Source organism: Struthio camelus, chromosome 14 (assembly GCF_040807025.1).
Source record: "Struthio camelus isolate bStrCam1 chromosome 14, bStrCam1.hap1, whole genome shotgun sequence".
Lineage (NCBI taxonomy): Eukaryota > Metazoa > Chordata > Aves > Struthioniformes > Struthionidae > Struthio > Struthio camelus.
Window position 1 is genome coordinate 22,967,919 of NC_090955.1, and position 22,740 is coordinate 22,990,658.

General features: G+C 50.5%; 1 long non-coding RNA gene across 11 annotated transcripts; it reads right to left on the minus strand.

Moving 5' to 3' along the window:
- On the minus strand, positions 1-19,329 carry LOC104139407 (uncharacterized). Of its 11 annotated transcripts, none has more exons than XR_011134459.1 (3): positions 17,158-19,329; positions 11,150-15,838; positions 1-1,357 (listed from the first exon to the last, which is right to left on the minus strand). It is a non-coding gene; the product is annotated as an uncharacterized lncRNA (long non-coding RNA). The 11 variants fall into 11 exon arrangements; XR_011134457.1 differs by lacking the exon at positions 1-1,357 and adding an exon at positions 1,402-2,107; XR_693092.2 differs by lacking the exon at positions 1-1,357 and having other exon boundaries at positions 6,190-13,313; positions 15,785-15,838.
- Between the last annotated feature and the right edge of the window lie 3,411 nt (positions 19,330-22,740).

Below are 22,740 nucleotides of genomic sequence, written 5' to 3' on the forward strand. Positions count from 1 at the left end.
GATTTTTCAATTAGATTTAATAGAAGAGTAGGAGTCTCAAAGACATTTAAGTGCTATGAGAGCCAAGCGCTGAGTCTTTTTCCTTCATCTTCTTGCAGCTCCAGCTGAAGGGAAAAGCTGCAGCATATGAGCTCACCTCTAATTAGACATCAGATGATCCAACTGGGAGAGAACAATACCTTATAAATCCATTAAGGGGCAAAAAAAGCTTCCACTAGTGCCTCTCATCATCCATAAGACTCAGTTGCTGCTGGTGAAGCTTGGGCCTAGTTACCACTGCACTCGGTGCTGCAGATGATGGGAGCAGACACAGTGGGACAGAGGAAGGCACAGGCCAAGCCCGTCCCCCTCCCCCTCACTTCTCAAGCTGGGTCCTTGCTCAGGCAAGGGACAGTGACTTGGGCTTTATGTTCTGTTGCTCTCCTTAGCAGATTTTAAGAAAACTCAGACTCACATGCCACACCACAGGGCTTGCTGCTTGGGGACATCTCTGTCTCTCTGCCTGCCTCTTTCGCTCTGCATGACTGTCCTGGAAAACAGTGCACTGCAGGGTAGGGGACACTGGAAATGGCACTGCCTTGCCAACAGCAGGTTCTTGAAGTCTTGTACCCAAACCCTTTACTTATTTGCCTTCTCCTAAGACCCTGTGAGGTCTGAAGGACAGGACGCGAGCAGTGCTAAAGGCTGCACCTTCTGTGAAGTGAACAAAACGGCACCGACTAACCCCAGGATGAAGCCTGGTCATACCAGGCAGAAGTTTCTCCAGGGGGGTTTTCCTGCTGCTAGAGCAGCTCAGGAGGGCAGAGGTAGAAGATGAAACGCAATTCCGTCCATCGCACACGAGGGCACAACTCGGACCGCGCTCAGGCCACTTCTGTCACGCTACAGAGCGCTGGGAAGGTGCTGCAGCTCTCCCTGCTATTGGCACAAGAGCAAACGGGCAGTCGTTGGCATGTGATATACTGCTTTCACAAGCACCAGCTAATGGGAATTCCTCAGCGGTGTCCCTGGGAGCTTCAATATTGGATCTCAAGGCGGTCTTTTGTCCGCTCCACAGGCAGTCAGACATGATGTGGTTAACCCTTTCCAGCCTGGACGGAGAGCGAGGGCCTGAGCACGGCAGGGTCTCACAGCAGGCAGGGTCCGGGCTCTCCGCGGCGTTCGGCCGTTCCTCGGGAACACGGCTGCTCCGCGCCCCGCGGAGCAGGGGGCTTCTGCCCGCTCTCCGGCCGACTCGGCGCACGTCCAGCTTCCCTTTCTCTGAAAGGTGCCTTGGGAGGATTGGATGTCGCTGGGCTTGGAGCTGGCAGGCTCACGACGCACACTGAAGGGTTTTGTTTGTGCCCGGTGAGAGCAGCTGTAGGCAGGAGCGGGGCGAGGAGGGAAGTTACAGAAAGAGAAATAAGGAAACAAAAGGCTTTTTTTTTTTTTTTTTTTGGGGGGGGGGTGCATGCGTCTGCATGGGGGAGGGCAGGGATTTCTTTTCTTTCCTGAAAGTCTAGAGTGCTTTCTTTAGTGCCTCTGTCGCTGCATGGGGCCGTGGTCAATAACATTCCTCGCTGGCCCTGCGGAAGGAGCCGGGCCGGGCAAGCGGCGGCTCAATGAAATTCCTCTCACCTCACCCCGTAAACAGCCCCAGAGCCCGGCCCCATTAGGGCTGGGTACAAAAGTCTGGGTCCGAGGCTGAACAAAAGGATGGGGAAGAAAGTGCAGGTTGCCGTGGCAACGCTGTCCAGGCCGGCTGTTTTTATCAGCAAGGGGCCGGGGTTTTCTGCCTGAGTTACAGGAATCCGAGGCAATTTATTTCCACTGCAAAACAGAGGCTCCGGAGGGCGGGCGTAGGCTCTGCGTCGCCTTGGCGGATCCCAGCAGGGCAGGTGCTGACTCAACCACGCAGGGGTCCCACACGCCATGCTGGGTGGTGTGGCTGGCCGCGGCCTCCCCTACCCCAGAGGCTGAGACACGGCAGTGACCCTCCGAGGGGGATGGCCCCGTTGCACGACGTGCTCTGCCCCAGCCTCTTCTCTGACACAGCAGCACTCTTAGCCTTCTCCGTTTATCAGGGACACGGAGGCCATCTCTTCTGCTCTCCTTGCAAATGGTAGGCCTATTTAAATGGGGAGAGTCTTAATCAGGACATAGCCTGTAGGAGGAATCAAAATAAACTGATGATCCCCAGCTCTAACATGCTCCCGGCTATCCAGAGAGCACCTCAAATGGCTTCTGCCAGCCCTGGACCACCACTGTGTACCTCTGAGACCAGACTCCTGAGGGCTGACCAAGGGCCAGAAAAAAAGAGGGAATGCCAGAAGCCCTTGCACGTCACTTAGCAAAGCTGAGATCTGGCTTTAAAGCACCTTGAACCCTGAATGGAGGTTTGGACCTGGAATGCGTGGGCCTTACACTGACAGGGAAGAGCTCAGGTAAAGGAGCTCCAGACCTAACTAGATCTATGTCCTCAAGACAGCTGTCAGGCCCTACCACGGCTGGGGACAAGAAGTAACACGCTAGAGACCTGGGAGCAGTAAAGATAAGGCAGGTCAAGCAGAGAGAGATCTTACAAAGCATGTTACAAAAAGCAGAAAAGACTGTTCACCCCCATCGCTATGGGGAGTTCAAATGTAGTAGGTCTACTGGCCAGCAAAGATTTCTTGATACAGCCCAACTGCTATTTAACACTGCAGTCTGGGGAAGACAATAGTGCTGGCTGCAAGGAACAAACGAAGGATGGAGAAAGAGTACAAGAACTGAATGGTATAACTAAACAAGAGACAGAAGTCAGATGTTTTGGTGCACTGAAGCCAGGACAACCAGGTACTTGCAGATTCCAAGCCAACTGATGTGTCAAATTGCAGGTTGGGTGGCAAGGTTTTTAGAGGTAGAGCCTGTCACGGAAGAGGAAGACCCACATTAAAGACAGTATATGTAGTAACCTTTTTTTTTTTTTTTTTTTTTTTTAACCTGGGGTTTGGGGAGGGTCAGTAGTATGCAAAGCTTTAGAACAAGTCTTGCAGAAAAGAATCTTTTAAACAGGTAGAAGAAAACCAGCTAAACTACAGATAGGCTTGTTGCAGATACCATTCTACTAAGACACAGTCTGCTCATCTCTGATAACTGATTTCTTTTATCTACACACATTTCTAGAACACAGCTTACTGAATTTGTCTAAGGAATGACAGGGAAATTATCAATTAAACTGAAGATGATGGGATTAATAGAAACCATAAGAGATGGGTGCAGAGATGCCTTTGGAACAAGAAAGGAGCAGGCTATAGAGTTCACCGCTAGAGTTTCTCTGGAATCAATCTTGGGATTTATATTGTTTATTCTCTTCATGAATGATGTTGTCATAAGAAGTGGAAGTGCTCAGATTAAGCTACTTGATGACGCAAAAGAGGGAGGCATTGTGAATGCAGAGGAGAACGGGACATCAAATAGAAAGAAGCAGATGACCTTGAGCATAAAGATGCAGGAATGAGTTGAAATTCAATAGCATGAAATGCAAGACTAATCGCAAGGGTTTCTGCAATAAACAGGAAGCACATCAATTGAGCATGACTGAGGATGAGGTGAGCTTAGATGTATTACTTGCTTTTCTGGTGCTTTTAGCTCATTGGTGGTTCATAATCATCCTGCAATCAAGTGAGGTCTTAGCAACCTGGGACATCTCCAACTGAGGCAGAAAATCTTTAATAGCACTGCACAAAGAACGGCCAAGACCTCCTCTGGAATGGGGTGCGAAGCCCTGGTCAGGAAGGGTGAATTCATACTAGAAGCAGTGCAGGAAAAAAAATCTCCTAGGATGATCAAGAGAAAGGAGATCCTGTTTCACCAGTGGCCTAGTGAAAACAAAGGCTGAAAGTAGATATGTTCTCTATTATTTCACTCATCAAGGAGGTGGACAGAACACATGGGAGGAAGAAAAGCTAGGTAAAGTAATGGGTGATGTTGGCACAGGAAGAGCGAGATACCAGTATGGCAGAAAAACTCGGACGGTAATTAGAAAGCAGTTCCTGACCAAGAAGGCAGGGAGGCTCAGGAACTCCTCCACATTAAAGACAGAGGAAGTAAAGAACTGCTTGCTAAGTTCAGAAAGACCGTATATGTTGCAGTTGCCTGCAGCATCTGAAAAAGGGTCCCCAGATGACCCCAGGGACTGCATGTCCTGCGTCTCCAGCCCACATGAAGGCCCCCTGCACGCTTGCCTCCTTCAGAGCACTCCGGAGGACTTCTTCCGCAGAGTGATTGCTTGTGCCCTGCTCCTTCCCCCTCCCTGCCTGCATGTCTGGAAACCAATCCTCACCTCAATTTTAAAGAGGGAGAGAGAAAAGGAAAGCCAGTAGGCTCAGCCTTTTGTACAGCAAAGCAGATTAGGGGCCTCACTGGGATTTGAAAGTTGTGTTCAGTGAAGGGAAGGAGATGGAAAAAGAGGGAGGGAGGGCTCTGCTCTCGTTCGCAGCCAGGGGAATTCAGACCTGCCTTAGGTCAGCTCCTCAAATTCTTTTCTGTCCGCTTTTTTTCCCCCCCTCCTCCCCTCCTGCTTGACACCACAGATCAGCACTTTGGGGGCTGATATCTTTTCAGGAATTAAATCCACTGGAGGAATTAAAACATGTTCTCCCTCTCCCCACACAGGCTGCTGAATCAGGAAAGCATTTGCCCAAACAAAAGCCAAATCCCCTTCCTAGGGGCAATCAGGAAAAGCGTTCACTGCAGTGGTCTCTAGTCTGATGACAAAAGGTTCCCTGGACTATAGACAAGAAGGTTAACGCTGCCTTGGATTATAGGAACAGCTGTGGACTGAAGGGATCAGCTGCCACCTGTGTAATGAAAGCTACATGGCTCCAGTCCCAGGAGGATGCATGCCAGGCGCTTTGTGTTACCTGTCTGTCCAAGCTTGACTCCGGAGGTGGTCTTTACTTCTGACTGACTCCCCCACATCCGAAGCACCCAGGCTAAGATGAACCACACTTGCCTAGATCCTCTCATTGCCATTCAGGCACAGAGCTGCTCTTAAAAGCAGATGAGTTGACCACCTCCAACGTTAGCGCAAACTTCATTTTCCAGGCACCTGCCATGGGGACCTAGCCTTGACTTTCAGGAGTGCGGGGTGCTCCCAGGCTGAAGTTCAGTCCCAAGAGCTGCGCTTTGAACACGTGAAAGGCCATGCCCTTTAAATGTTCTGTAAGGTCATAGCTGAGGTGTCTCCACGTTCTCAAAATCTCACTCCAAATCTCTTTCTCTTCCCTTTAACCCTTCTGGGCTCAAGATTTGTTGTCCACAGAACAGGCCTACTGCAGACCCATCCCCTGGCAGGGGTCTTGCAATGCTAAAATCATTAGCAGTTTTGAAACATTCAGCTATTGCAGTGAGCTCCATTAAAAAGCTCATTAGGAGACTAGTAATTCTACCTCTCTAGCAGAGACTGAATAATATTCAGTAAATACAGCCTGAGGCGTCACGCAGTGAACAACATGGTGGAAATAAAATATCGTATGGCTTTTTGGTACCTGTGCAGTGTCAGTCCTGTGGGCAGAATGAACCAGGATCCTCTGGAAAAGAGCTCAGTTGTGTAATTACCATTACAATCTGCATAATAAAACATTAAAATCTGTGCAAGTGAGCTTGACCTAGTGTTTCTCATACTGCAATCAGATTGGTCTTTGGACAGTTTCTGTGTACATGGCATGCATGTTTCATTCTGTAACGGTCACCCTTTGTGACCTATAGGGCCCCTTTTTGCCCAAGTTTATGAACTCTGGCCAAATTTGGGCACAATTCATAGGGACAGCAGCGTAAAGACTCTTCCTTTCCCAAGTCTCCGGGAGCTCGGATACACCCAGGCTGCATTGGAAGAGCACTGACAGCAGGTAGGAGCTGATCCTTCCCCTCTGCTCAGCCCTGGTGAGACACATCTGGGGTGCTGGGTCCAGTGCTGGGCTCTCCAGTGCAAGAGAGGCATGGATGTACTGGAGTGAATCCAGCAAACAGCCACAAGGTGATTAAGGGGCTGGAAGATCTGATGTATGATGAGAGGCTGAGAGCTGAGACTGTTCAGCCTGGAACAAAAAAGGCTCAGGGGAATCTTACCATGTATAAATACCTGAACAAAGGGTGTAAAGGCAGCAGAGCCAGACTTTTGTCAGTGACAGGACAAGAGGAAATGGGCACAAACTGAAATACAAGAAATTCTGTTTAAATACGACAAAAAAATTTTACTGTGAGGGCAGTCGGACACTGGAACAGATTACCCAGAGAGGTCATAGAGTCTTCATCCTTGGAAGCACAACAACACAAGTTTTGACAGGAGACATGAAGAAACTAGTTTTTTTCAATCCTACTTCAGGATAAACTAATTGAGCATTGGAAAGTTAGATTAATATTGGGTCAGACTAGGGGTTCATCTCCCCTTGCACCATGTCTCTGCCAGTGGCCAGGCATGGATGCTTGGGGGAGATGGCGTGTGATCCCTCCCTCAGCTTTTGGCTGGCGGCAGTTTTCGACATGAGGACACCAGGTTTGCCACGGGACGTGACCATCCAGATTAAACAGCACTGAGCCCGAGATCCCTTGTAAGCTGAGGGCCAGATGATAACGCTGCTACCTGCGGAATGTTAAAAGCCTCTTTCCCCTCTTCTATTAAGTCAAGAGGGAAAGACAGTGGTGGCAGCAGGGCCTGGATTACGGCACTCACGGCTTTTTCCTACTGCCAAAAATAGTGAGGGGCATCATCGGTTTCCAGGGCAACAGACTGAGCCTGTGGCTTTCCAAAAGCCTCTTGCACTGGGGTCTGTCACTGAGGACCCTGTTTTCTTCCTCTCTGTTTGCAAGCATTATGCTTTCCATCTCACAGACTCCACTTTTCCACTTGCATGTTTTTTAACCATCCCTTTGCTTTGACTTGCAGATCCTCCCAGTTCTTTCTTGGGGAAAAAAAAGAAAAAAACAATCAACATAGGCTATCCTCACAGAGGCCGTGAAAGGGTGCAAATATGCAGGGATAGCAACACAAAGCAAGGACAGTAGGGATCAAAGAACAGGGCTGGCAGCTATTGCAAAGTGAGACTGGCAGAGGGAGATGCAGTGGTAAAATATAGTCCCACATAAGGGCATCTAAGTTTGGTGTTTCTCAGCTACACAGCTTGGAGCTATTAGACTGACAGAGAAAGACAATGAAGTGCTCTGAACTGGGATCGGAACACAGCTTTGACACATACCGACAGTGCCACTTAAAACAGATTTAGCTAAACTCCGCAAAGGCTTGGTCGTGGTGCTACTGCAACCAGACCTAAGGAAAGGGACTCCCAAGCTACAGCTAAACACCATAGCTTAATTCCATGCTAAAGTCAGGGATACCTCACTGTTGGATCTGGGACATGTGAAGAAGCATAAAGCTAAAATACTGGTCATCGGGTAAAGTTGAAAAGAAAGCTAAGTGACTTCCAAAGAAAGGGGAAGTAAAATTACAAAACTACATTGTATAGATGGTCTGCAAGGTTCCTTTGATGCTAAAGCACACCAGGACTGTAGATCAGCTTCTTTCAGCCATAGAGACTTGGCGGGGATTTTTTTGTTTGTTTTTCTGTTTTTAAAGACCTAGAATGATGGGCATTTTTTTCTCCCTGAAGCTATACTTTTGTCTTTAAAATGTGAAATATCAGAAGAGAGGGAGAAACTATAGGTGTTAGGGAACAGCAAGGACCAGCTGCTCCCTAAGGGAAGGCAAGCCAGGAGCCAAAAGCAACCCCAGCACAGCCAGCACCCTCACTAGCCAGGAGGCAGCCTCACAGCATCAAAACACAGCAGGCAGAGCCAGCTTCTGGTGACAGGGGCCTAGACAGTCCCAGACAAGGTGAAGTGATGAAGCAACTCCAGAGCCCATCCAAAGAGTCCTGACAGAGGCAAGAGCTAGAAGAGAGAAGGCCAAAGACAGGACTGGAAACAAATTACCACATCCAACCAAGGAGGCCATCCAGGAGATGACCTACCTACAATGTAGGTCCAAGATCCATCCAGAAGAAGGGGCCAAAGGCAGAACAAGAGACAGATTCACCTATAACATAGCTCAGGCAAGGACCACACACCCAACCCAGGGCTGAGCTCAAATGGAGCTCCTGGAGCAATGGGCAGAAGGAGTGGGCGGAGACCCCAGGTGAGGGCCATTAAGGCCTATTAGGGCGCTCAGGGCCCTGACAACAGGAGCGTCTCAACTTCAGTAGAAGCAATAGAAATACCTTAAACCCCTACCAAATGCAAGAGGTAGATCCTTCTCACACCCTTGCTAATTACTGCTTGAAATTTTCTTGGTGCCCTCTTGTATAACACTTGTATCTGGGAACAGGGAGGAACCGGAGCTGGGACTCAGCCTGCTCAGATCAGCCCCCGAGACAGAGCAAACAACCATTCCAGACATTCACAGCAGGAAGGGGGATCTAACAGGGAAGGGGAGGCAGAAGGTGGAGGTGGGTCCATTATTCATGAAGGCGATAGCAGTACAACTCAGCCCCCATAGACCCAAGCAGCATCATGTAAGGCTGCCACATCTCTGTGGCAGTTGATAATGGCATGCAAAAGTTCTGCCCTTGACTGTAGAAAATAGAGAGGCCTTGAGGCCTTTCCTTCCCTCCCATGCACCCTCTCCCAGCGTGTATGAGAGCAGAAATATTAAGCACCCTTGGAAAGCTCTCCTCTTGATCCTTTGAGAAAGATTTAGGAAGTTAGAAGTCCACATAGCACAGGGAAAGGGAGAAGGAGGTCCTCAGGGAGGAGGTACAAAAGTGAGATGGGGCAGCTGAGAGCCAAAGGAAGCATGAAGAAGCATCTGATGGTCACAGGTTTCTTGCTGGTGAACCTCAGAGGACGGGATCCAAGAGTTTTGGTGTAGGCTTATGGATGTATCAGGATTTTGTCTCACAGCGTATATCGTCATCTCTCCTTCCCTGCCTCTAACCAAGGGGTGATTCTGATTTCCTTGGGGATCAGGATGGGGGCAAATGTATCCTAGGCTTGGCACTTGTCTCAAATTACAGCATGTATTTGCCATGGCGCTACCATTTCTCACCAAAAAAAAAAAAATTTACTATTGCATCTCCTGAACCTCCTTCTTTTTCCATTCTGCTGCTTTCTCTCTTTCTTCCCCTTGCAACCAGAGACACTGGCCCCTGTTTGGCGGGCTGACTGCAGTATGTTTCATACATCTGGATGGGTGAGCAGGTGGCTGCATAATGCTGACTGTTATAATATGCAGGATACATCCCAGCAATTGTCCTGGGGAATTAAACATTTCTGGCTGTTTGGGCAGGAAACTGGGCTATGACTTTGCACCGCTTGGCTTGGGAGTATTCTCAGAGCGTGCCGGAGCGTTTGTTACTAAGATGGGGAACGGGTGGCTAGTGGGAAGATGGAGGTTAAAAGGAGATACATTGATTTGCAGAGAAAAGGCTGTAGCATTTATAGCTCTTGTTTCCCTTGGAGTGTCACCTGCAATGGTTTCTTTACCAGAACTGCTCAAAATTGTGCATGATTAGCTAGATTTAGCCTGTATTTCAGGTTGCGAATGGCAGCTATTATCTGTATCACAGAGGCTGCTAGAGCTCAATCAGGTCTGCAGTGCAGGGGGAGGGCAGCTTCCTAGGCACTTGGTGTGGTGTGTGCATACAGCACAAACACTGGGTAGGACATACAGTGAGCCATTTTACCTAGACTGGTCTGTCCCTGCTAACCCTTTGGGTCTGCTGAATGTGAAGGAGAGAGGCAAGAGGAGAGCAGATTCTCTATTTAAAAAATACAATCAGATGTTGAAGCTGAATATGGATGTTTGAGATAGAATCATCTGGGGAAAAAACTCCACCACTAACTACAATGCTTTTGTTCTGCCTTGAACAGAATCAGGGCTGAAATCCTGGAGCTGGTGGCAAATGAAGTATTTCCTACCTCAGGCAGCTTGTGCAAGACAGAAATGTGTTCAGGCATGCAAGCAGAGAGAAGACGATCTCTAAACTTAGCAGGTGAGGAGGCAGCAGCAGATGGGAGCTCACACTAGCAATGTGGTGGCCCTGGAAGTGTAACACATACAGAGGGACTACTTGGCTGGGTTTCAGATCTGCCTTTCACAGTGCGGGCTGTACCCCAAAGCTAGGTGTGACCAGGCTGCTCACGCCACACTGCATACTCAGAGATGTAATACTCCACGGCTTTGCAGAGGAGACATTAAAAAAGAAGGGAGAGAACTGGTTCCAGAGGTAGCGAAGGGCATGTCTCTCCCACAGCTTGATGGCATTACCCCCAAACTCAGACCTTTCGCCCAGACGCCAGCTCAGAGGCCAACAAGTGGGCCTGGGTACGGGTAGCTATCCTCTTCAAAGGCTCAAGCTGAGGCTACTGTTGGCCTCATGCAGTCTTAGGCATGCTGTCTCTTCCCAATAGGAACGGGACCCCTTTGCCCTGAGGACTGGGGCTGATGCCTGGTGCAAGATCCCCTGGAGTTTCATCGACTTAGCAGAAGCCCTGCTTGCTCCCCAAACTCCTTAGAGAGGCTAAAAATCACAGCGTCTTACAGACCTGACCAGAATGTATGGCTGAATCAGGCACTTGTGCAAATGGCTCTTATTCAGGTGAGGAAGAGGTTGCAGGATCAGGCTCTCTTGCTACTGCAGGAGGTGCTAATACCAAATTGTTGCATGTCACTGTCAGGCTGTGCCTAGAGAGATCTGTGGCTTGAACACACTGGCTTGGAGCGTGTCCCAGGTATAGCATTCAGGCTGCCAAGCACTGCAGCCAGGAACACTTAGCTCTCACCTGGAATATGCTATGCGGTATAATTAGAAACCCCCTTTTTTGCTGTTTTTAATTACATTCAGCTTTTCTGATCTTCCTCCCGGTGGCTGGCCACATGGTTTTTAAAAAAAAATGCCACCCAGCAGTGTGTGGGCCTGGTGTCTGCCTGTGAGCCAGGTCCCATCTGGCTGTAATTACTAGCTTCACATCAGCAGAAGAGTGTAATATTTAAACACAAATGTCTGATGTTTGCATAGCAAACCTCAGGATGGAAAGCTCTTGATAATCAGCCTGCAGTCGTGGGGGCAGGCCTGCTGCAGGTGAGCACTGAGCTGCACTGGTAGAGTTGTAGCTACATGTCAGAGGTACTCACAGCTATAGAGAGGAGGACCAATAGTTCGTCCGGAAGCCTTGGAAGGCCTCTGTGGCAGAACCTCCACAGGGTCATGCAATCCTCGCTTCTTGCCTTGAAACAGAGGCACAGGAAGCTGCAGGCAGAGAAGTGCCAGCCCCTGACTAGACATCATGCAGAATTAGGCGAGCTGACCCCGACAGGGTTTTCACAAGGCATGTTATCTCATGCTGCTTCCTGTGGCCTTGGCACGAGCTTTCAAGTTGCGTCTGCTGGCCACTGTGTGCCCCTGGCTTCTGGTTCCGGGAACACCTTGGATGGGTCTGCACCTACTGCAAAACATGTCCAAAGGCACATTCAAATCTTCTTGCAGTGGGTGTATGTGAGGTCTTCCTCCAGTCCTTTTCTTGTTCATGTGGATGAGATACTGATTTCCAGCTGGAAGTGCCCTGCTATGTGCAGGTACAGTTAGGGCTGTTCAGCTTCTGGCCTTTACACTGTTCCTTGTCCCTTTAGAGGCAAAAGAGTCCTTCCAGCGCCCAACTCTGGCTCCTGAGCCAGAGTCAGATCAACTGCCTCAAGAGCTGATCAGGTGGTCAGGGGTGCGGGATGGGGAACAGGAACCCAAAGACTTGATTCATCTGTAGGAGAGCTCCCTGGGACTACCCAGGACAGTGCAGGTGAGGACGACGGAGCAATCAGGTGAGGGACTAGCCTGGATTAGCCTTCTAGGGAGGAGTCGAGGGTGGCTGCATTGCCTCCCTTGCGTGTCCAAAGCGGTGGGGGTGGGATGTTGCAAGGAAAATAGGAAGCTCTAGCACAGCTGTATGGAGAACGGCTGTTTGCTCTGAACGGTCAGTTCTTCCTCCCCTGATGTGCTTGACATCTACTAGGCAGAGAGACCTGTGTCAAAGACATGGTCTGACGTGTAGAGGACAAAACGCCTGAGTTCTCTGAATGCTTAACTCTATCGGCTGGAGAGAGATCAGAGGGATGGAGAGGATAAACCAGAGAGAAACGGAGCCTTCACATTCCTGCAATCCTATCTCTTCCCATTCAATACCACTGTCATGTGGGGTGGTCATCTGGACTCCCAAGCTGATGGAAGAGCTACTGAAATCAGCACAGACAGCTGCCACTGCCCCAGCAAGCTCCTGGCCCAGAGCTATAGCCATCGGGTTAGATCTCACCATCTGATGGATCTCAGCAGCTCAGTGACCAGCTTCCCTCAGAGAGGAATGCAGGCTCAGGCATATTTCTCGAGTCCCCAAGCTCATAGAAACACAGACAACGTACTGCATTGGCTCCTAAAAAGTAAGACTCAGAGCATAGCGGGTGTCAGCTTCTGCAGGGTGGAGCTCATCTGCCCCGGAGAAGGTGGCTGATGATGAGACCCAGCTCCTCCTCGAGGCCTTCCCCTGCCTGCAAGGGACCCAGTCTGGTCTCTCTTGCGCATGAGACTTTGCCTGCCTGCCCTTCAGTGCTGATCCCTTGAAGGAGAAGAAAAACAACACGAAGGCAGAGTTTCACTCTGTTCTGAATGAGATGACAAATAAGAAAACAGTGACCAGGCACATATGGAAGGGGACACAGACACGTGCTGTCTGCAGCATCCTCCTTTAGCACTGGGGTCTGGGGACCACCTGGCCAACTGACTGCCTTTGAGCTGCTGAGCCACGCGCCATCTCCTTCAGGGCAAACAGCACCCTCTGTTCACTTTCCTGATGTGGAAAAAAAGGCATGCGTTGAGATGGCTTTCATTTATGGTGCCATCATGTGGCTAGTGGATGTCTCTTCATAAGCTTGCCAAGTCAGGACTCAGCCTGTCGCGACTTGTCGTTTATATAAGAGGAGGCTAGAGCAGATGTAGGATAACAAATGTCTCCTCGCCATCTCCGGGGGTTCCAGGGCCACTTTTCTGCAGCTTATGCGCCCAAGGCGAGCTAGTCCTACTGTCGTCATTGCCTCCAAGAAGCACTGCTCATCTCCACAAACTTTAAAGCCACATCCTGACAGACCAAAATAAATCAATCAATAAATAAATCGTCCGTCTCGTCTACTGGATTCTGCAGTTTATTTCCTCGGCGCTGATGAAAAATAGTTGGATGCTTAGTAGCTTCATGAGACTAATTATGATAAACGGCCCCATCGCTGTTAATATCCGGCCATTAATTCCCAGATGGAGCTGCAGAAAATGTCAGGAAAGGAAATGTCAGCTCTCTAAAAGGACCTGGCAGGTACCAAAGTGGGGACTGGAGCATCAGCAGAGAAGGGAGCAGGGGAAGAGTTAGGAATTAGCAGAACGATGATGTACATTTGGAACCTGTAATTGTTCTGACCTGATTGCTTGGCTTCTCCCAATTATGGATCTCTCAAGCAGTGCCACCACCTTGTCTCCCTCCAGATTTTGACTGCTCTGGATTCTATTCTCTGCACTGAAGCAAAAGACTTGGCATTTACTGAGTGGATGTCACTGCCTTTGGGTGGAGGGAGCTCAGCCTTAGCTTCAGGAATCCCCTCCCCATTGAGATATCCAGAAATGTCACCACTTGTAAGGCTGGCATGAGCCACCAGTGGCACCACTGACCTGAATCTCTCATAGCACGTGCGGTAGCGCCAAAGCTGACACTGAGTATCAGCTGCTCTGATAACCAGGGCTGCTCTCTCCAGTCATCACATGAGGGTGATGCGTGACTTGCCAAGGCCTCACAGATGCTGAGCCCTGTGGCACACATGGCACACCTTCAAGAAGCAGGTCAGTATCTGAACTGAGTCTTTTCCCCCCTTCTTTTCCTTTTCCTTCTCCCAAGGTGGCAGTGATGGCTACTGGAGTTGGTCATCATGTAGATATGGCTTTTCTCCAGCATGCTCTGCAGGATGGACACACCACTAACTCCCTTCACACCAAGCGCAGGGCTGGCAGGCTGACTTACAATTAAAAAGGACGAGCCCATGTTCAACTGCCATGTTCTCCTCTCAGTTTCATTTTCATATTCACATTCACAACCATGTTGTTACAATAATCACAGTTGCATATAAAAACCAGACAGAAAACAGCAAAAACACTTGTTCTATGCTTTCCCCCAATAGTTTTTGAATGGTTTTTGTGCATGTTTGAGAGAGCACTTCACAGAAAAATTCACTGCTAAGTGAGATGATACTTTGAGAACAGACGAACCAGCCAGATAAATGATATGAATGCCGAGATATTGACGGCACTGCGTTACTGATGGCAGGAAGTCAAGCTGGCACTCAGTGCAATAAATCAGCTGATGAACAAGTGTCAGGAAGATATGTTTTGAAGCCATTCTAAATCCAAAAATGTTGGATTGTCAGCTTGTGTAGTGACGCCACTCTGACACATGGCATGCTTGAGCCTCAGTCTCTGAAGATGTTAAGACTTCTTCTAAGGCTTGGTGCAAAGAAACTAATCGATTTTGTTGCTCTCTCCAGCCCATCAGCTCAGGCCTTGCTCCGCAGAGCTTCTAAAATGGTCTTGTTCAGATGAGTTATCTATTCCAGCTTTTGGCATATGCTTCCAAGTGGTATAAATCTGAACAGGCTGGGGATTCCTTGATAAAATGCCAGTTGGTTGAAAGAAAGGCTTTTTGCAGCAATACGTTAGTCTGAGCAATGCTGTTTGTCAGCAAAGGATGGAACTTCTGCTCAAAATCGGATTATGTGGACACTTAGCTGCTAAAGGGAGATACAACATTGATCCTGACCAGCCTGATCCAGTTCAGAGTTGGGGCTGTGCCCTAATCACAGCCCTCCTGGTAAGAAGCCAAGATGTCTGTCTCCCTCATGAAAAGCCTTGAAAAGCTTGATGTTCCTCCTGAAGCTTCAGGGGAAATTTCTAACCCTTCTAAAAGCGTGCAAGTCATTTCCCGATCTTATTTCAAAAAAGCGTCCGCCTGAACTGACTGAAGATGCAAAATTAATTGTCTGAGGACCTTGGTCCCTGTATGTTGTCTGGGAATGTCTGAGTTGTAAGACTGCTAGTATCTCTTCAGAAATGGCTTGCAGTTCTTTTAGGATAGTTTTCACCGGGGGCGGGTGATATATTTCCTAGAAGAGAGCAGGTTCTATCTATAGACTCCCGAGTGATGTGTTTTGAAGGCTTGCAGCGTGTGTACGTGCAAATCTGACATTTCTCAAGAGCACCAAGAAACTTGACCTCTCAGACTGCCTCCTCCCCACTACAGACTGGGCATATTGACTTCGTGGTGAGGCAGATCCTGATACTCTTACCTGGGATGACTCGTGTCCCAGCTGTTTGATATGCCTCTCTCCTCCGCAAGAGCGGGGCTGTTCCAGCCTGGCTTTATGGTCCTGATTGCCCAGTGGTTAGAATTATGGCTCTATTTTGATGCTTTCTCCTAGGAAGATGGGAAGTGTCTGGACCATCTTCGCTGGGGGACTGTGGCATTTTAAGTCCTCTGCGCATGTCCTGGCAAATGACCCGTCAGTACCTCAGGTCAGGCTGCATGATGTTGGCCCATTTATCCGGCTGGGGCTTTTGAAGAATTTAAGGGCCTACCCCCAGAACATTTGGGAGCCTGAGGCTTGGATCCTCAGGTGGATCTCAGCCACTAGCTCCCTCTGGAACCGAGGTCCCTATAAAGTACATCTAGGCTCCTCCTGGAAGAATCTTACCTTTGGGGCACTCCTGGCTTGCAGGCTGTTGATGTGCTTTTTCTATCTGCAGCCCTATGGAGAAGATGGTAGAACTTGTTAGAGACAGTTTTGGACAATTCAGCTGAACTAGCTGTTAACAAATGCCTAGTGCAGGCTTCTCAACCCACCACTACTGAGATTTCATGAGCTGGGCCTTGCTTAGCTTCTCTCCTTTACCACCGCTGCTTGCCTACTCAGGCTGGGCCTGGGCAATCCTCACTGCCACCCTCCCACTTCTGGCTAGTCCCATGCTTTTTGCACACCTACCCTGGAAAGGCAATCTAGTCCTGCACATTCCTTTGGGAATCCTTTCGGCTGGACTGATGGTGCGATCTTGAATGTGAAAGAACCAGCCCTGGGGATACGATTTGCTGTGCTACAGTGACAGAGATGAGGGAGAAAACTAACCAACAGAAATGTCTTTCTATCAGGGTCACGGTCTCATTCACTTTTTGAGATTGCACTGAAAACTCTAGTTTGAAAGCAGAGAATTTGCAGCTGGCTGCTGTGAACCGCTCCGCCAGGCGCAGACCGTCTGAATTCAAGGTAACTCACTGCCTGGCATTGTGAGCACTGTTGAAAGCGGTAGAAAGATAAAGGTGAATCTGGCTTGAAATTGCCTTCCCAAAATCAAACTGCCTCTTCAAGAGCAGGGTATGCACATGCATGTGCATGCACATGCAACATGAAGCCAGAATTCACCCTGTCCCGACTCTCCTGCTCTAAGACTTTCTTGTGTTTTTGTGTTTTGGGGTTTGATTTAAGTAGTTTCTGTCAAATGTATTGTTAGTGTTGTCAACATGTGGTGTTTTACTCTAGATGAACGCTGAATCGTGTGTGTGGGAATACACGTAGGTGTGCAGACAGAGAAATGTAGGGCCTTATTCTCCAGTGGCCTTGTGCTTTGAGGATCATTTACACCTTCGGGAAAATGTGTGTGGAGTGGGTTATGGAAACGTTGCCAGATCTGAAGGTGCCTGCCACCCACGTCAGATAGGTGCAAGTGATGACACAAAGCAATCCGTGCATCATCTCTGAGGTCCACAGAAATCAGGCATTTTGATATTTTATTATTCTTTCTATTACCAGAGGAAGGCCGTGCTCTGAGAACGTTAACTCATGTGTGATACGCTATCCTGACAATGCTGTTTCTGAGCTATCAGTTACTTTGGGACAGACACATCAATGCCAAAAGGTGAAAGTGACTTGAGGAGGAGAGGAAAGGCGGCTCCAACAGATCTGGACAATAGGAAACAGAGAAGTCAGGCTCTTCAGACAGAAAAGAAAAACAATGACTTGTAAAAGGAGCCTCTGAGAGAGAACGAACCATTAGCATGTTTCAGGTTTCTTACCTTCCTGATGCCGGTTCACATCGCAGCACCTCATTAAAACCAGTGCGATTCTCAAGTCATGGGGGAGACCAGAGCTCTGTTGCTCATCGTGAGTCCAGGTTCTGCTAAGACTTGCTCATGCTTTCACTACTCAAGTAGTCTCATTGTTTGGATGGAGGGAGCACCTTTTTCCTTCTCCCAACAGTCCCGTCCTAGTGAAAATCCTGGGTAAGTTACTGATCAATCCATTTCAGCAGGAACTGGGGAACCCCATTCTTGGAGACCTGTTTTCTTGGGTGCTCAGCATCATCCGTAAGCATGGGCAGATCTGCGGCCTACAAAAGAGCACACAGCAGAAAAGGAGCAGGAAGAAGAACTGTGCTAAGAAAGATGGTGCTAAGCCTTTTGTGCTGCCCCAGCTGGGGACAGCATCCAAGCCGGGGTTAATATGAAAAGGGGCGAGCACAGAAACGCTCAGCAGCATTGCGCTGGCTGTGCCAAATGCCAACCACCAACACTTCAAATCTGCCCTTCGCAAGCGGCTAGGTGCAGCGCTCTTCTCCCTAGCCATCTTCAGCTGGACGAGCATCCAGGGAAACAGGACGTGGTTACAGAGTGGTGTTGGTGCACCCTGCTGCAGCCCCCGGAAAGGAGTTTCTCTGGAACCAGAAAGCCCTTTCCAAGGCAAGTCAGGAAGTAAAACAGCCGTGGTAGCAGGTTGATTGAGAGCGTGGCTGGTCGCACACCTGTCTGGTTTCTGTTCTGGCCCTGTAGGTTTTTGAAGGCCCAGTCAGTCGAAACAGTCAGGCTTTCATCCTCTGACTCACTGAAGCATTTTGTATCAAACTTTGAAATGCCTGGTCAAAAATGAAACATAACTAACCACAGGGAAAGCAAGACCTGCTGTGAATCAGACCCTCTGCCGGGGAGACAGGTGGGATGAGATGGCCTGGTTTCTTCCCACACAAACAGCTAATGGGTCTCCACCTTCACTTCTTCCTGGTGAGAACAATCTGGGATGCAGCTCCTGGGAACTCCTGGGAAGAACTGTAATTATATCAAACCTAATCAAGGCGAGACAGCATGAACTCCTTTTGTAAATAAGCAACAAGGCCTGCGGTAACATGGGGAAGCTGCACCTGGGACTTACTTCAGCAGCTGCTTCTGCTTTGAGCCGGGGAAGGGGCAGCTCAGCATGGGTGTGAGTCGGCACAGCGACCTCCTGGCTGCCAAGGACCCGTCTGGAAAATGCCTTGGCAGGAGCTAGGCACTGCTGGAAAGGAGCTTTCTCGGCAGGACAAGCTTGTGTTTCTCGCCCCAGGCACTGCCTGCCACAACATCCACCTCCCTCTGCCCAAGCCTCACCTTTCCTTGCTTGCAAATTTTATGATGGCCCAAGCGCTTCTCTCTTTGACTCCCCGGCCCCCACGCCTTCGCACCGAGCTGGCTGCTGGAGTCGGTGCCAGGGTGGGTGCCCCGGCGGAGAGCCGGCACTCATAGCCTGGGCTCTGCTGCCTCCCCGTGGCGTGCCCCCCCCCCCCCGAGCCCCGTGCCGGGACGCAGGCCTCCGCTCTGCAAGCACCCAGACAACTTCTGGGGGCACCTTTGCGGCCTGCCTCGTCTGTGGGAAGCGCCGCAGACTCAGCCCCCGGCTCTCCGGTGCGGTGCCGCGCCAGCAGGGCTTGCCGCCGGCTCCCGGCCCGCTCCGGGCGGGCAGGAGCGGAGGGAGAAGGGACTCGGGCCGCGCTGCAGCGCGGCGGCCTGCAGCCCCTGCCCGCCGGCCCAGAGCTTGGCTCAAGCGGGAGCTCCTGCTCCAGGCTCCCGCCCGGCCGTTTCCTCCCTCTTCTCGGCCCTTTGCCTTCTCTTCCCTTTTATCTCCTCATCTGGTGGCTTTTTCTCGTTAAATCCTTTCCCTCTGCTTCCCATGCCTCCTCCTCCCTCCCCCCAAAATAAGGCCGCGGCCTGGCGGGGGGGTCGCTGCGCCCCCCCGGCTTCGCTTTGCCCTGGGGCGGCCGGCCAGGCGCAGGGTTTGCGGCGGCTCGGTGGTGCCTGGGGAGGCTCCGCGCTGGCTCGAGGGTGGCGGGGGGGGGGCCCTGCGGCGCTGGCGCCGGCTGCCTCCGCGCCCCGCCGGCCCCGGGGCAGCCAAGCGGGGAGGCCGCGCTGGGCGAGGCGGCGGCCTCCTTGTCGCTTAGAGAGACCCAATTCCGCCTCGGGCAGGGGACTTTCTAGCCTGCAGCCAGCAGCCGCTGGGCAAAGCCACCGCCCCGCGGACGAGACCAAGCCCCCGGCCGGGGGTGGGGACCCGGAGCCGCCCTGCCCCCTCCGCGGCATGGTTTCGCCCGCCGCGTCGCCTAGCAACGAGGCCGGCGGCGGGAGACGGGGCGCAGCGGGGCGGCCGGTGCGTACGGGCCGGGCCGGGCCGGGCGGGAGGGCGACGGTAGCGGGCCCGCCGGGCCGGGCCGGGATGACGGGCGGATGGCGGGACGAGGTGCGCCCGAGCCTCGCCGCTGACCCTGCTTACCGGCGAGAGCCGACCTCAAAGCGCGTCGCGCCACACGGCCTTTCTGGCTGGGCGACGCTGCTCGGCCTCGGACGCCGGTCGCGCGGCCCCTGTCGCGGGGGAAGCGGTACCTGCTGGGCCCGGAGGAGACGCAGTTTTAGCGCCACGCAAAGCGTCGGGATAGCACGCACCTTGAAATTACTTTTGGCTCCCTTTCTAAACTAGAAGAGATTTGAAGCAAGGGTGCAAACTGTAGAAGCCCGCTGCCGTGTTCGAGCTCGTACTGTACGCCTTAAATGGCAGCACGAGCAATTTCCACATGCTGGTGTCTGGGTGGCATGGTAACTGGGGCTCCGGCTAGCCACAGATAAATAGATTTCAGATGAATGACTGCTAGATTTCAATCTGCAGTACTTCTTACGGGTTAGATTATTTTTTAAAGGACTTTTCTCCTTTTCTGATGCAATCTTGGGACTGTTTTGAGCCTTATTTGAAAGAAAAAGTGCTTTCTTAGTCTGTTTTGTAGAAACTTTGGATCAAAGAATTGAAATGGAGGTAATAGATGAAATACCAGACAATGAGGAAAAGCGGGTGGGAGTTTGACTTCTCGGATATGTAAAGCCCAGATTTACTGAGAAATTGTAATTATAGTTTTGCCACAATGACACACAGACGGTGTAGCTAACGTTGTGTCAGCAGTTCCATTAGAATATGCTCTCATTTTGAATAGTTCAATTTAGTGTAATACAATGTATCTGGTATATCCAGGAAACATGCTTTTCAGGTGTGAGAGAATATGACTGAACTGCTGGAAAGATATGCATTTCAGCAGCAGTGAAAAGATTTAAAAAGCTTATTATAGCTAAAATGACGACGACTCTGTGCCAATCAGATGTTTGCCATTGAAGAGCAGGGAGATGCGCCTAGCCGTGCGGAGGCGGCAGTGGGGTGGGGAGCGAGGGTTATCGAGGTCTGCAGAAGATCTTTCGGGAAGAGCTGTTCAAAGGAGATGGCAGTTAGGCTCCCCAATCTCATTGACTTGCAATGAGCTGAACTCCCTTTCCCACCTTTGAACTGCTCCCCATCAAAGGAAAGCTCCAGCCGTTGCAGTCCTGCGGAAGGTGCTCCAAGTAGGAAAGGAATGAAAGCTGCTAACGCGGCACGCAGCCAGCCTCCCGCTCGCAGCCGCTGCTGCCGGAGTATGACAGCAACGAGGCTCTGAGTAGTTTCATTGCTTTTATTCGGGTTCCCTTGGGCAACAAAGAAATTCTCGAGCAAGGGCTGTTTCACACTGGCTGCAGCGCTGGCTGAAATCTCAGGCTGCAGTTCCGTGGTCACTGCAGGACAGAAAGCGTCCCTTCCACGCGCAGCCTGAGCAGCAGCAGCCTCGGCAATTCACACCCAGCTCTCGGGGACCTCGGGGCCAGGTCACATTACGGTGGAGAGTGGGGAGGACAGCCCTTGGAGATCCAAGCAGGCATGCTGTTCTTGCTTCTGCGGGGAGTGGGGGGCCTAAAGATGACATTGACAGAGTGGGAGGCTGGGGGAGAGTGAATTGCCCCACGTTAAACCCAATACCCCAGTAAGTAAGCTGAACAAAAGGGAGAGGGTATCTCTTCTCCCAGTCCAACGGACTTGGAGATCATTCCTGCGAGCTGGATGAGAGCAGCAAAGCACCCCCTAGCTGGAGGCTGATACCAGCATCAGAGCTCCCCACCGTGCTAGGGAACCTCCCTGCTAGAAATCCTCGCACATCCCAGCAGCTGGGGTGGCAGGCGAGTGGGATTCCTGTTGTGTTTCGCAGTTCTCTCTCTTTATCAGCTGTAGCATGCTCAGACAAGCTGTTTTACTCCTCTGTCTCACAGATTGCTGGTATAACTTTTGAGGCTTAATTTTGTTCTTTATTTTGGATGGTAGGTGTATGTTTTCCACTGGCAGTTATAAACACCAGAGCCTCCCTCCTGTGCATCTGCAAGGGTGCGACAGATGGATGTTTTTGAGCTGGACACTGAGTTGGGTTTCATTTAATTGGGAGATAAATTTAGAGCTCAGGAAGGACTTTATGGAGGTGTGAGTGAGTACACAGGGTGCAAAGTGGTGAAGAATTAGGCCTGCTGTGGGCAGGCTTGGTACACACTTCCTCCACACAGCTGTCGAGGGAACTCAGCCGTGATCTGCAGCAGCCGCATTATTTCAGTTCTGGGCAGAGACTGCCAGTCCTGCTAAATTGGGAGTGAGCTCTGTGGCTCTCACTAATAAAGATTCAGATGAAGCTTGCAACCTCTAGTTAGCTTTCTGAATTGGGCGGGTTTGGGATTCTAGTCCTGAAAGGGAAAAGGCCAGTACAACCAGTCACAGTGCTACCTCCTCCCCTGCGCCAAGGCAAGGATGCTCAGGTGACATATCAGGAGAGCCCCAGCAGGGTCACTCCGCATTGCTGCTCTTCTTCTGTACCCGTGCAGCAGGCACAAAAGAGTCCAGCCGTGATTCATCAGGAATCCTTGGATCTCTGCTGATACCAATCGATCCTGCTGGGCTGCTAAAATAGATATGGCCAGAGCATAAAATAACTAATAAAAACAAAATCCTCCATGGCAAATTCATTCTTGAGGGTTACAGTTGCCAGGCCAAAAAGAAGCTGAGAGGAGAAAGATGTGAGATTTTCTAGCCTGAAGGAGGGGAGGGGGTATTATTGATCCTGTCTCCCAAGTCTTTGCAATCCATTCATTTACTCTGTTTCACTTAAAGGATTCGCATCATGGTAACCTTGATTTATTATCTGATTTCTTTTTTGAATCAGCCTCTCAGAATTGTGCACTGGCTTGAACCTACAGTAATAAACCAGGAAACAGTTATTCCCTCTTATCTCAGGCATGTATATAATGCTTTCCCTGCTGCGTGTGCCCAATTCGTTCTTGCAGACAGGCAGCAAGGTGAAATTTAGAAAAATTGCCCGCTCTGATCAAGAGTATAGGATGGGCATAGTTTTCACTGCATTCAAGAGGAGAGCAGAGAGGGCATGGCAGGAGGAGCCTTTGTGTTATCCTCGCCGAGTGAGAATGAAATTCTGGCCAGGTACCGTGCCAGTTATGGCCTACAAGACC